The sequence below is a fragment of the Anolis sagrei genome, chromosome 5 (assembly GCF_037176765.1).
Source record: "Anolis sagrei isolate rAnoSag1 chromosome 5, rAnoSag1.mat, whole genome shotgun sequence".
NCBI classification, from domain to species: domain Eukaryota; kingdom Metazoa; phylum Chordata; class Lepidosauria; order Squamata; family Dactyloidae; genus Anolis; species Anolis sagrei.
The window spans coordinates 65939086-65952350 of NC_090025.1; the positions used below are offsets into that span (position 1 = coordinate 65939086).

Genomic DNA, 13265 nt, shown 5'->3' on the forward strand with positions numbered 1-13265 from the left:
CGGAATTTTTCTTTTACTTGTAGGAGGCAGATAAAAACATATGCTTTTTTAAAAATGCGAAACTTCTTAAAATGTTTTCTGGCCGATAACATTTAAAAACTGTTTTTATGATTTATTTTAATAATTTCTGGATATTTTTATATAAATCTTCCTCTATTTTCTAATAAGACTATATCTAAAGGTCATAATAATATTTTTAAATGTAGTAAGACTATATACAGTAACTGAAAAAAAATCAAAAGGCCACCAACCAAATTGGCTGAAGTTTGTAAATTGGTGGGATGCAGTTTTCATCCATCTTGTACCATTTATTCAGAAGCTGAAGCTCTCGGTCATATTCAACAACCGTCTTTTGGGTGAGAGGAGCATTAGGAAATCTCTGCCCTTTGGAATCAGCCAGCTCGTATTCTTCCTTACTATTTGTTTCAGCTTCAGATTCTTCTGTTGATACATCAGAGCCCAAGACATCTTGACTCGTATCATCTTGGGTTTCATTTTTTTTGGCTCCCCCAGTCTCTTCCTTTAAACCACTGGACAAATTGTGCTTTGCCTTTTTGGTGCTTCGCTTCGCCTGCTCAACTGCAGCTCTAATTGCCTCGAAGTTTTCCTTAGTTATTATATCTGGCAGGGAAGGCTCACTATGCTTTTGCCCAATAAATATCTGGAACCCAAAAATAGAAAAAAAACAAAAAAAACCAAGCTTTCAATGAAGTTCAAGCTTGATATTTGCATTGTTCTGTGATGATAATGAGTTTTTTTTAACAGACCTTCCATCCAATGTGCTTGGGTTAATACAGCAGAACAAGTGAGGCCAAGTGAAAATATATTAAAACATTAACCCTATACACATATGTTTGAGTTTGCACTGTAAAAAAGCAATGGGCTAAATCTAAAATTAATCTTATACAGGTAAGTAAAGGTAAAGTTTTCCCCTGGACATTAAGGACTGGGATTTAGCACAGTGGGTTAAACTACCAGCTGCAGAAAATCTTGCCGATCAAAAGGTTGACAGTTCAAGCCCGGGTTGGGGTGAGCTCCCAACCGTCAGCCCACCTTCTGCTCACCTAGCAGTTCAAAAGCAGCAATGTGAGTAGATTAAATAGGTACCACCTTGGCAGGAAGGTAATAAAAGGCACCCATGTGGACATGTCGGCAATTAGATTAGGACAGTGTCTAAGGCAGTGGTTCTCAACCTGTGTGCCCCCAGATGTTTGGTTTTCAACTCCCAGAAATCCTAACAGCTGGTAAACTGGCTGGGATTTCTGGAAGTTGTAGGCCAAAACACTTTGGGACCCCCAGGTTGAGAACCACTAAGACTAGTGGTTCTCAAAGACTATTATGACATTTAGATATAGTCTTTTAAGACAACAAAGCTCCTCAGCATGGAAACAGCACCCCCTGTGGCCGGAGTCGAGCACAGCCTCCAGATGCCAGAGATGGAAAAAGATGGGAAGCCTTTATCTCTGTTTATGTATTGTCTGTCTTTGTTAATTGTATAGCAGCACTGAATATTTGTCAAATATGTGCACTGTAATCCACTCTGAGTCCCCTCAGGGACATAGGAGGGAATATAAATAAAGCATATTGTTCTTCTTATTGATATTATTACTATTATTATTATTATTATTATTATTATTATTATTATGTCTAGTTGAGTCCAACTCTGGGGGGTGGTGCTCATCTCCATTTCTAAGTCAAAGAGGCAGTGTTGTCCATAGATGCCTCCAAGGTCACGTGGCCAGCATGATTACATGGAGCATAATTACCTTCCCGCCAAAGTGTTAACTGTTGATCTACTCACATTTGCATGTTTTCAAACTGCTAGATTGGCAGAATCTGGCACTAACAATGGGAGCTCACACCGTCCCATGGATTCGAATCACTGACCTTCTGGTCAGCAAGTTCTGCAGCTTAGCATTTTAACCCACTGCGCTACCGCGGTGCTTGTACAGGTAGATCCACTTAAATCAGGGAGAGACAACTGGTGGAATCTAGGAAGCTACGTTGCCCACCGAGGAGAACTTAGAGGACCACACTTCCCCATCATATCTACTCGGGCAAAACCAGTTTCTTTTTGGCCACATATCTCCAAAAATCTGTAGGAGCTACTAGGAGCATTTTATCATGCTTTTGGACTTTCCTGGGCCTTTTAAAAAATAACATAACGTGAGCAGATCTCATTTCTTGATAACTTCTTTTTCAAAGGTCTCTCCTGGGCCTGAACTGGCTCATTGAAGACACACAACATGAAGGGGATTCTCTCCCCCCCCCCCCCCCAAATATCTTGGGGTGAACATTTTCATGGTTTTATTTTTATTGTTGTCGTTTTAATGTTGGGGAGGCTTTCAAACATGGTAAAAATGGCTTCTATGCCCTCCAGAAAGCATCTTGGAGCAAAGGAATGGAAAAGTATATTTGATTCACTTGGTCCTAGGAGCCACAAAAATAATCCTGGGGTTCACGTGGAGTTTGCATTTGATCAGTCCAAACACCATTCACTCAAGTCATATTGTTGGGGTTTTTAAAATTCTGCTTGATGTAAGCCAAATGTTGTAGCTTATCTTTTAAAAAAATGCATTGCAACTTACAATGAAGGTCTGGAATCCCAACTGCTGACATTTTCTTAAGGTCTTCAAATGCAGCGAAGCCATGCTGTGGTCATTAGTAATGCCATCTTTTATCCCCCATCTCAGGTCCACCATTCGGAAGTCATAACCTCTCTCTTTACAATACTTGTATAGCCAAGAAAAGGACTTCTCCATCAATGCATTTCGTTCTACTTCTGAATCTGATGACATGACCAAAATGTGATACTCAATTAATGTTATACTGCTAAAAAAAAAATCACTTTCCAGCATCAGGAAATACAGAAGAAATTGGCAAGTTTCTAACATATGAGTTATAAAGAATCATTCTAGCTGTAATGTAAAAATGCTCTCTGCATGAGTGAAGGGAGATCCTTGTTGTGCTATGTACTTACAGCTCATATTTCCTCCTGTGACATCACAAGAATTTGTCTTTGGATCTCAGATTCAAATCTGATGACATGAGAAATAGGCAGAAAATTTTCTGAAAATAAGCCTTATTTAATTCAATGAGACTTAATTTTCTAATAGACATTCAACGTATGAGTTAGATTGTTATAAAACTGTAAGAGACCCCAAATCTGAGCCCCTGTTGAAAGTCCAGTCTCAGGAGAAGAGCAAAAGCAAGGTTTATTCCAGTATGGCCATAAGTAGATGGATCAGCTGTACTGCACACGCAGGTCACAGTACTTTAAAAAGGCTGCTGTGACCCACACCCCTTGACCACACATTATATAGGGGTTTTTTCTCTATCAAGTTTCTACTGCATGTTTTCTGGGGCAAATTTCAGCCAAATATCTGTTGCTACTCAAGTCCCAGCCCAAGCCTCGGCCCTGTGCAGCAAGCCCTTTCTTCACGACTTATCTATTGCAGGTCACACAATTTCTCCAACCTGATGTTGACGTATTGCTCCTTTTCTGCAGGGAGGGGTATATTTCTTCTTATTCTGTTACCAAAGCAAATCTACTATAGGTATTGGCCTCTTTCAAAACTATATGGGTTTTAATTACAGCTTCCCATTAGCTTGAGCAAGGTCGTACTTTTACTTTGCATTGGAAGAGTTTATCTGCTGAGAACAGAAAATAAATCCCATGTCCGACCCCGAATTGAGTGATAGTTTTAAGGAGGGTTCGGTGGGATCTGTACTCATTCAAAATCCTATTTTACCAAAGACAGCAGAATGTGTAAGCCATGAGAAGTGATGCAATTCTCATTAAAATCCATTGAATTCTTGGTTTTTTTCTGGAAATTCATGTGTTTCCACCCCTCTGAGTCCATTGTAATATGGATTTATCCCTCTTGTACATTTATGATATGTTTCATTTTAGAATGAAAGAAGTAATCCCCATTTAGCATAACTACCCCATTTCTATAATGCAGTAGTTCCTAACCAGTGGTCCACAAGAACTAAAATATGGTCCCATGGCCTCACCGTTATTACACCATTGCAAAGAGAACGACTGGTCTTGCGAAACCCTCTTATAGTGCTGAGACTTATTAAATATGGTTTTCTGTGGGCAAGCAAATGGCAACGATTGAATGGCATATGTTCTGTATCAGAAACTAGAGCTGATGTGGTCTATCTAATGCACCCCAAATAACCAAACCGAATCTAAAGTTGACTAAAGGTAACCCTTTTGGTACTAATGTTGGAGAATGGTCCCTGGTCAAAGTGGTCTCTGGTCAAAAAAAGATTTGGAGCCACTGCTATAATGTCTTTTAACTGCACAATTTACAGAAGAACAAACCCAACTAAAGATAAACAATTGTATTATGACAGAAGCTTTCATGGACAAGCATCTGATGGACTTCACAAAAGCCTGTACTTCACAATAACCTTTTCCATTATTGATTAATCTTTGAGATGTCAAAATACTTTTGGTTGTTTTTCCAGTTCATGGAAATCTATTCTTATCCCAATACTTCAGTTTGTTCTGTTTTAATATTGGATTAGTTGTACCTTGATAGTCTCCACAGATATAGACCATGAAGATTTTCTTTCTGGATAGACATGGCAACTTGATTTGTCCTCTAATTACAGCCTTGTTTGTGTCACCATCTGGAAGGCTGTAATGATAACATCTTGTATCATTACTTGTTCCCTGGTTTTTCAGCAAAAGTGCACTGGACAATTCTATTTCTTCCATCTGGGTTTCCAGATAAGGTCTAGTTAAAGAGGAGGCTCCATTTTGCACATCTCTATCTGGTTTCTTATCTTCTGAGACACTGGAATCTGATAACCCCAGAGAAGCTGATAACACACTTCTATACAAATCTGTTGTCCTTCTATTGATTTTCTTCTCATCAATTGTCCCAGTCTCTTCTGAATGAAGGATTTCTCCACTTGTTTGTGTCTGGAGCAGCCATCCCTTTGTATATGTTAACCTCTCAATTTCTCCTTTCTTTTGCCGGGAAATTAGTTTCCTTTCCATCAATTTAGCAGGTTCACCCTTATCCAGAGATTCATCTGGAAAGACACTGAATGTTGAATTGGGGTATTTGGCCTCATCTGTAATACTTTCCTCAGACTGAAAAGAAGGGGGTGAAACAAATTTGCAATCAGTGTTATAGCCGTTAGACAGAACCATATGATTATTGAGATTGAGCCCACATTCAAAATATCAATTCACTTTAAGTGAGGTAGCATATATCAGAGCAGTAAGACTACACTGGAACAGGACACTACCTTAAACTGATGGCTTGGGAATTTTAAAATGACTTTCATTAGTTATGTATATAAGCAGTTGAATTCCTTGTTGCACCATTTTTATATGAAAGAGGTAATCTGTGATAAGCCACAATGCATGAATATTCAACACACATGTGAGAGAGATGAAACTCATTGATTAAACTTGGGTCAGTCAGCTTTTCTAATGACTGATCACCTTACAGGATTAGTGTGAGGATAAAATGGGGAGATGCATGCCTTTTTGCGCCTCTTGGGGGAAAAGCAAAATATATTGACCAAGATCCTCAATCAGGAAGATATGGCATAAAGTTCTGCTAAGTGAAAGATCTCCTGTCCTCCAAAAACACATATAACCTGCTGTAGTCCCCCCCCCTTCCCTTAAAAACAACCCTTTACTGCTTGGTGGAGAGCAGGGAACAGCAAAGAGGTGTTCAGGGGTATGTACCTGAATGTTTCTATTACACCAGATGGTGTAATTAGACCAGTTGGTGTAATGATTTCCAACAATGGTACTACCTTTTCACAGTAGTAGGATTGCATGCCCCTGTGAGGCATGAAGCTATGCTGATGGCAGATAGATTTTTACCCTAGGAGCCAGATGGAATGAACAAACAGCAATTTGGCAGAAGCAGTAATGGGAGAAATACTGGCAAATGATCTCTTCGAGGCAATGGTAGGGGAGTCATAGCTAATGTTTGCTAATGCTGAAAGAGGCTCGGTAAAACCCTTTTGAATTTCTTTTGCCATGAAAACCCCACAATGACACAAACAAAATGAAACAAGACATACTGCCAGAAGAGATGGTACTCAACAAGCTTTTGGGGTACAGCAGAAGACAACTACACGGAGTGAGGTGGCTAGTGATGCAGCTAGTCTCAAGCTGGAAAGGAAAATCAGCTGTTGACATGTTCAGAGATGAAAGGAAAGGTTGAAACTACACAGCCCATATTATAGGAATATGGAATTTGAGAAGCATTAATAGGTGAAGGTATGCACAGCAAAACAAGAAATGGAAAATAGAAACATTGCAGAACTCGGTGTGAGCAAGCTAAAGTTGCCAGGAATGGGACATTCTGAGTCAGATAATTACTCAGTGTTTTACTCAGGAAAGAAAAATTTAAAAGAAACGAGGTGGCATTTATAGTGAAGAGAAATGTAGAAAAAGCAGTCAAAGGATATAATACAAAGGCTGAATCATGTCAACAAAATTTCAGAAAGAAACACATGAAAAGAAACTTAATCTAAGTTTATGCCTAACTTGGTAGGACAGCTATGAAGGAACTAGATAAGATCACGAAGTTTCAAGATATATAACTGAATAATAGTTAGAATTGTTTATGCCACCGTATTTCCCATTTATAAATACGGTTGTTCACCTGAAAAAAGCTGCTAGGAAGAAAATCAACTCATTTGGAAAGTTTTGTGTTAGATAAGAATTCTACAGAAACTTTATTAGCTAAAAAGATTCATAAATTAACAAATCAGTCCTGAACTCTCCCTAAAAGATAACAAAACTAAAGCATTTGTACTTTGGACATATCATGAGAAGACATGACGCACTAGAAAAGGCAATAATATGTTCTAGGTTAGACGGCAGTAGGAAAACACGTGAAAAACAGATAGACCATATCAAGGAAGCCATGGTCCTGAATCTGCAAGACTTGAACATGATTGTTGATTATAGGGTGAAGTGGAATGATCATTCATAAGATTATACTCAGTTGAAGTCAACAGAAGTTAACAACCATGCTCCTACAGCTGGCCACATAGCATGAAGGCATCAAGGCAGCTATAGGAACTTAGCTGCATGCTTCTCTTTTCACACACAACCTCTCCACTGGTTAATAAATAGCTCTGTAATAGCACATGGGGAAATGAGTCTATGTCCGAATTGTATCACCTCAGATTGGAAATGGGGATGGGGTATAACTCACATGGTGGAATGTATCTCCATGCTAAAAGGTTCCTTATACATATAAAATGAGATGTCAGGAAGAAATAAAAGTTTCAAGCTTAGCCATCTTTAAGATGTATAAAAAGGTAAAGGTAATCCCCTGACATTAAGTCCAGTCATGTCTGACTCTAGGGTGTGGTGCTCATCTCCATTTCTAAGCCGAAGAGCCAGCATTGTCCGTAGACACCTCCAAGGTCATTTGGCCGGCATGACTGCATGGAGCGCCCCCCAATTGTTATGGGATGAGATGTTGGTGGATTGCTGTTGCAGCCCAAGCACCTATGTGACACCTTTTCACCCAAAATGGAGAGCTGATTGGTCCAAATACAGCTCAGCCAGTAGGAATCAATCAACTGGTTTAAAGTTTATGAAAGAAAAGAGTGTTCTATAGAAAAAGCTAGTTCAGCAGTATATTCCAGAGTACAAGATAGCAAAGTATTTCCAAGATATACATAAAAGGCAAAAACAGAAGTACATCCCAAATACTGGCTTCAAATATCATTCCAAAATATAGGTTAATGTCACAGTATTCTTTAAAAATATATATTTTAATTGAAATATATTTTTATTGAAAGGGTTTTTTTTTAACAAATAAAAGTTAAAAAGAAAAAGATAGGGGGAATAGGGATAGATGTCATAGTATTCTTGATGCAACAAACAGCAGCACCCAATACTGAAAGTAAAGCCAAAAATCCATAGAACTTAGATGAAGAACTGTATGCAAAATGTGATTCCCTAATACCAAGCAAGAAAACATGACATGAAAACAAGGCCGGAAGCACATGAAAAAGGTGAATTTCTCTTGAAAATTCAAAGTTGCTCTCACACAGAACAACTCAAGGTGCTAACTTAAGAAACCAAATTTGTTCCCATGGAGACACTATCAGTCTAACACTTGGGATCCCTTTGTTTATCTTTCAAACACTGGGAAAACCTTAATTGTCTTTCCTTGGCACCATGTTTCTGTAACTAAAGGTGTTGAGTTATAGGCAACAATCCAACTTCTTCCACCTCCCTCGCTTCCTTCTCAGGATAAGGAAGAGCCTTTGGCAGCATTTCCTGGGAAACATTCTCACTAAAAGCAGATCTATCTGTAAGGCGATTCCCATTATCCAGAGGAGAGCTACTTTCTCCCTGAGACACTACAGAAATGGGGGCTCCAATTCAGACTCCAATTCAGGAGCACTAGTCCCCACCACCAAAGGGTCCCCCTTCTCCTCAGACCAGACCTCAACAATTTCATTGTGTCAACCTTCACCTGTTATCTGCTGTTCTATTTACCATTTTATCTGTTGTTTATGACAGGCTCTCAAAACTGTAATTGAACTGAAAGTATGACGGTATGCCTTACCTTTATAATGAATGTTTCTGAACTTCTCAAGTGTTGTTGACTTTTATTCTCTGATGCATGATTCAATCTTTTAGCGAAACGGAAATGCATGTGTTGCTATAGTTGAACAAAGGAGATGTTAGAGGAGTTCGATTTCTAGCCCATCCAAAATGTTTAAAGGCAAGAAGTAATCACTGACCTTTAAGTGCATCCTCACATGCAGGTCTGTTTCTTCATTTACTTTCATATATAATGCATGCCAATGACTTTTTTGTTTCTAGAGATAATTTAATATGTAAATTAAAAACAATATCTCATCAATAACTCCTCCAATTAACAATTTGAGGTTATTTTAATTAAGTGTTTATAAGTCACTGCCAAGTGTTGGTCAGAGACAAGATTATTCTCTCATATAATAATCTCCCTCTCTGTAGTTTTAGATGATATTTTCAGACGTTGTTTTTGAAGGGGCGTTGCAGAAAGAAAGAACTGCTCATGTATCTTTCTAAAAACTTCATAGCCTTAGAATTGCCTATTACTTGGATTATTAAACTGAACATTAGAATTACTTTGCATCATAGTAACATACCTCAGTCCTCTTTGAAAAAAAAAATGTCTTTGCACAAAACTTTCTGTGAATGTGAAATCTGTGATGAAAAGAACAACTCTCAGAGACATTTAGAACATCTTTGGCTGTAGACCTCCCGCCTCAAATAAAGACAAATTAAATTATTTGAACATTTATTGGAATTCAATTTTTTTTCCATCTAAGTGGTTTTAAAAATATTTCAGGTTGGGCTGATATGAACTGGAAATCTTGGTTGATTTTTTTCTTGCTTCGTTTCAATCCCCACATCTATGCTTTTAGTCCCAGTGCCCTAGCAGAACTCAATAGTGTTACCCATGCCCCATTATACTAAGATTTCCATCTTCTAGACAGAAACATATATTCCCAGTATATTTTATTTATATAACGTAATCTTCATGGTATCAATATTCTTTTTTTCATGTCAGGAGCGACTTGAGAAACTGCAAATTGCTTCTGGTGTGACAGAATTGGCTGTCTGCAAGGAAGTTGCCCAGGGGACGCCCGGAACTTTTACCATCCTGTGGGAGGCTTCTCTCATGTCCCTGCATGGGAAGCTGGAGCTGACAAACGGGAGCTCACCCTGCTCCCCAGATTTGAACCATGGACCTTTCGGTCAGCAGTTCTGCAAGCAAAAAGGTTTAACCCATTGCACCAGGTCCTCCGGTATCAACATTAGAGATATTTAAAACTTGAGGTCTGTCAATGTTTCCCCATCAATATTTGCTTTCACACATTCATTTAAATGGGTTTTATTTGAGCCCATTTTCCTGCTTTCTTCATAGAATCCTAGAGTTCCTGTTGATACAGCCTAGAATTGCACTGGCTTTTTTGGCCACCCCAATACACAATTGACTCATATTTAACTTGTGGTCCACAAAGACTGCTAGATCCTTGTACTGGTTTCAAACTTGGTGTTAGTAAAGGTAAAGGTTTTCCCTGGCATTAAGTCTAGTCATGTCCAACTCTGGGGGTGGTGCTCATCTCCATTTCTAAGCTGAAGAGCTGGCATTGTCTGCAGACACCTCCAGGATTATGTGGCCAGTATGACTGCATGGAGCGCCATTACCTTCCCACAGAAGCGGTACATATTGATCTACTTACATTTGCATGTTTGCAAACTGCTAGGTTGACACAAGCTGGGGCTAATTGCAGGAACTTGACCTGTTCTCCAGATTTGAACCACCAACCTTTTGGTCAGCAAGTTCAGCAGCTCAACCCACTGCACCTTTCAGGTGTTACCCATCCTGTATTTGTGGATATAATTTCTCCTGCCTACACGTAACACCTTATACTTACTCCTATTGGAATTCATTTTGTTAGTTTTGTCTAGACTCTCCCATCTTTCCCATTCTATTTGGGGTTCACAGATTAATGCCTGTTTCAGACATATTCCTAATTCATTTTAAATTTCAATGCTCTCTTTGTACTATATGTTTGAAAATCTTTTGACAGACTGTTGTCCCAATATCTGGAACCAATGGTGGAGCAGCAAAAGTGCCTCCTGCCTATCCAAATGATGGTGCATAATAAAGCCAGGCATAATATTTTCCCGGAACTCCTACAAGTTCACTGCTTGACGATATGCAGTGCACAAAGCATGTACATAACAATTGGTTTCATGACACCCAAAATCTGATGTTTGATACAGCCACTTTACTGGATTATTTTCCTGGGCCAGCACGCAAACAATTTTACAGTGTTTAATGTGAAGTAAATTATTATTAAACATACGTACAGCAATTGTTTTCTCTAGTAACCTTTTGTTAATAGGAGGCAGTGCAATTGTTTCTTTATGACCCTGTAGGGAAATGACATAGAAACAAAACTGACTATGCTGCTATTATGCAAAAAATCTATTCCAGGAACCCATTTAAAATTAATTTCTGCAAGGTTAGGCATACACACACACACAGGCCCGTAGCCAGGATTTTGATTTGGAGGGAGCAAACCTTTTGTATTGTTATCCAAATATCCCCATGCATATGGGATATATTGAGCACGGTGATCAGATCATGATATGAATAAACATAACAGTTTAAATAATGTACCAGTAAGGCCTTCTCGCGGACCACCATGAGAATTTCGGGGGGGGGGGGCTGAAGCCCCTCAAGCCCCCCCCTCCCGGCTACATGCCTCTGTGTGTGCGTGTGTATGTATATATCAAAAGGAGACTATTATTGTTTTTAAAACTGGTATTCAAGATTGCAAACGCTATATATATAGCGTTTGCAATCTTGAATACCAGTTTAAAAACAATAATAATCTCCTATTGATATAATTTCTCATTTCTCGTTGACTCTGCCTTTTAATATATAGTTTAGTATTTGTAGACAAATTATGCAAAAGCAAAATGACTGTTAAACTATTCTTTGACACCTTAACAACAAACTTCTAAGTACCAATTCCCAAATGTAACTATGGCAATGTACAAGTACCTGGAATGATGTTATCCACCCACCTCCCACGGTAAACCTTAACTCCTTTTGTTTGCTTCTAATACCAGACTTTCTATAAATTTTCTATGCAACTATGAAGTTGAAATAAGCATATTTTTGAAAAGCTACACACAGAAGTAAATAAATCTAGTTTTACATCATTTTAGTTATATATTTCTTCTAGATTTTAAATTAAATATACATTTACTTACCATATATAAAGGCTTCTGAGACAAATTTCCTTTTGTATAAGATGTCCACATGTTGTTATTGTTGGTGTTTTTTTTTTGTTTTGTTTTTTTTGCAGAGGTGCTTGATATCCAAATATGATATGTAAAGTTGGTTCTGGAAAAGCTTATATTGTATTTAATCCTTTCTTTTCCATTGCCAAATTGTTTTGGTTTTCTCCTGAACTAATGATTCAAACATGTCTCCAAATGTCTTCTTCTGCCTCTTTCCAATAGACGTAATTTAATAAAAAAAAATTAACTATTAAAAGTTAGAGCAAAAATCTGATACAGGTCCTGTTCTATATCAGAATATAGTCTTCTGTCATTTGCATTATTAAATTTATTTTTGAGAAGTATTCACATGTGTATATTTTTCGCCTGAAAATACACACTAGTTTCGGTCTTATAGATGCTTTTGAACAATAACTGGAGAAATATTAAAACTCCCCTTCTCCAGATCTCGACTTATAGGAGTGTAGATGTTTTCTTGATTCCTAGGCAATACTAACTCTTAGCAACATCCAGTGGTAAAACCTGTTGGGAGTTGCCACACAAGTTCTAGACTTCTCTGAAGAACTGGTCACTATTGTCCACACCCCAATTACTAAGAAACAAGGAGAAAAGAATAGCGAACCAATATAAACTGTAAACATTATTCATGGATTAAAGATAATACATCTAATCATTCCACTTTACTGATTAGAGGTGGCAACACATTGAGAATAGGAACTTGCTTTCAAAATGTTTGGTTACAAACATGTTCTTGTACAAATCACTGCAAAATAAAAAAATCAATCTTATACTGTTAGCAATTCTTTAGGTGCTGTTTTTGCTGGTAGATAATTGCAATTTAATTGTAATTCATTTGCTGGCTGAATTGTAAAACATGTTAATACTAAATCCTGCAACAATTATCCATTTTCATCAATAGAGTTAAAGCAGATCGCAGAGGTAAAAATGGCTCATAATGAGGTAAATTTTACAAATTACACTTTGAATTTAGTTTGGTGATTTAAATTGCATTTTTTTTATTCTGCACTGTAATTTTTAATCATCCTGAGGAGAGGGACCACTTGGTAGAAAAGCAGTGTATTAATTAAAGGGGCCAGGCTTAGCACAGGAGCAAAAAGCGGCTGCTAGAAACAATATCATACATAAGCGGATTAGTACAACCTGGGGATCACAACCAGATACAGTGAAGACATCTGCCCTTGCGCTTTGCTACTCTGTTGCTGAGTGCGCATGCCCAGTGTGGAACATATCTCACCACGCTAAAACAGCAGATGTGGCTCTTAATGAGACATGCCTCATTATCATGGGGTGTCTGCGCCCTAAACCAATGGAGAAATTACACTGTTTAGTCAGTATCACACCATCTGATATCCGCTGGGAAGTAGCAACCTATAGTGAAAGGACCAAGGCAGTAACATCTCTGGCCCATCTCCTGTTTGGA

The 13265-nt window shown here is 38.2% G+C and overlaps 1 long non-coding RNA gene across 1 annotated transcript; it reads right to left on the bottom strand.

The window, feature by feature from the left end:
- Positions 1–4551: 4551 nt before the first annotated feature.
- Positions 4552–8824, bottom strand: LOC137097076 (uncharacterized). Its single transcript, XR_010909958.1, has 3 exons — positions 8758–8824; positions 8580–8675; positions 4552–5113 (listed from the first exon to the last, which is right to left on the bottom strand). It is a non-coding gene; the product is annotated as an uncharacterized lncRNA (long non-coding RNA).
- Positions 8825–13265: the final 4441 nt, after the last annotated feature.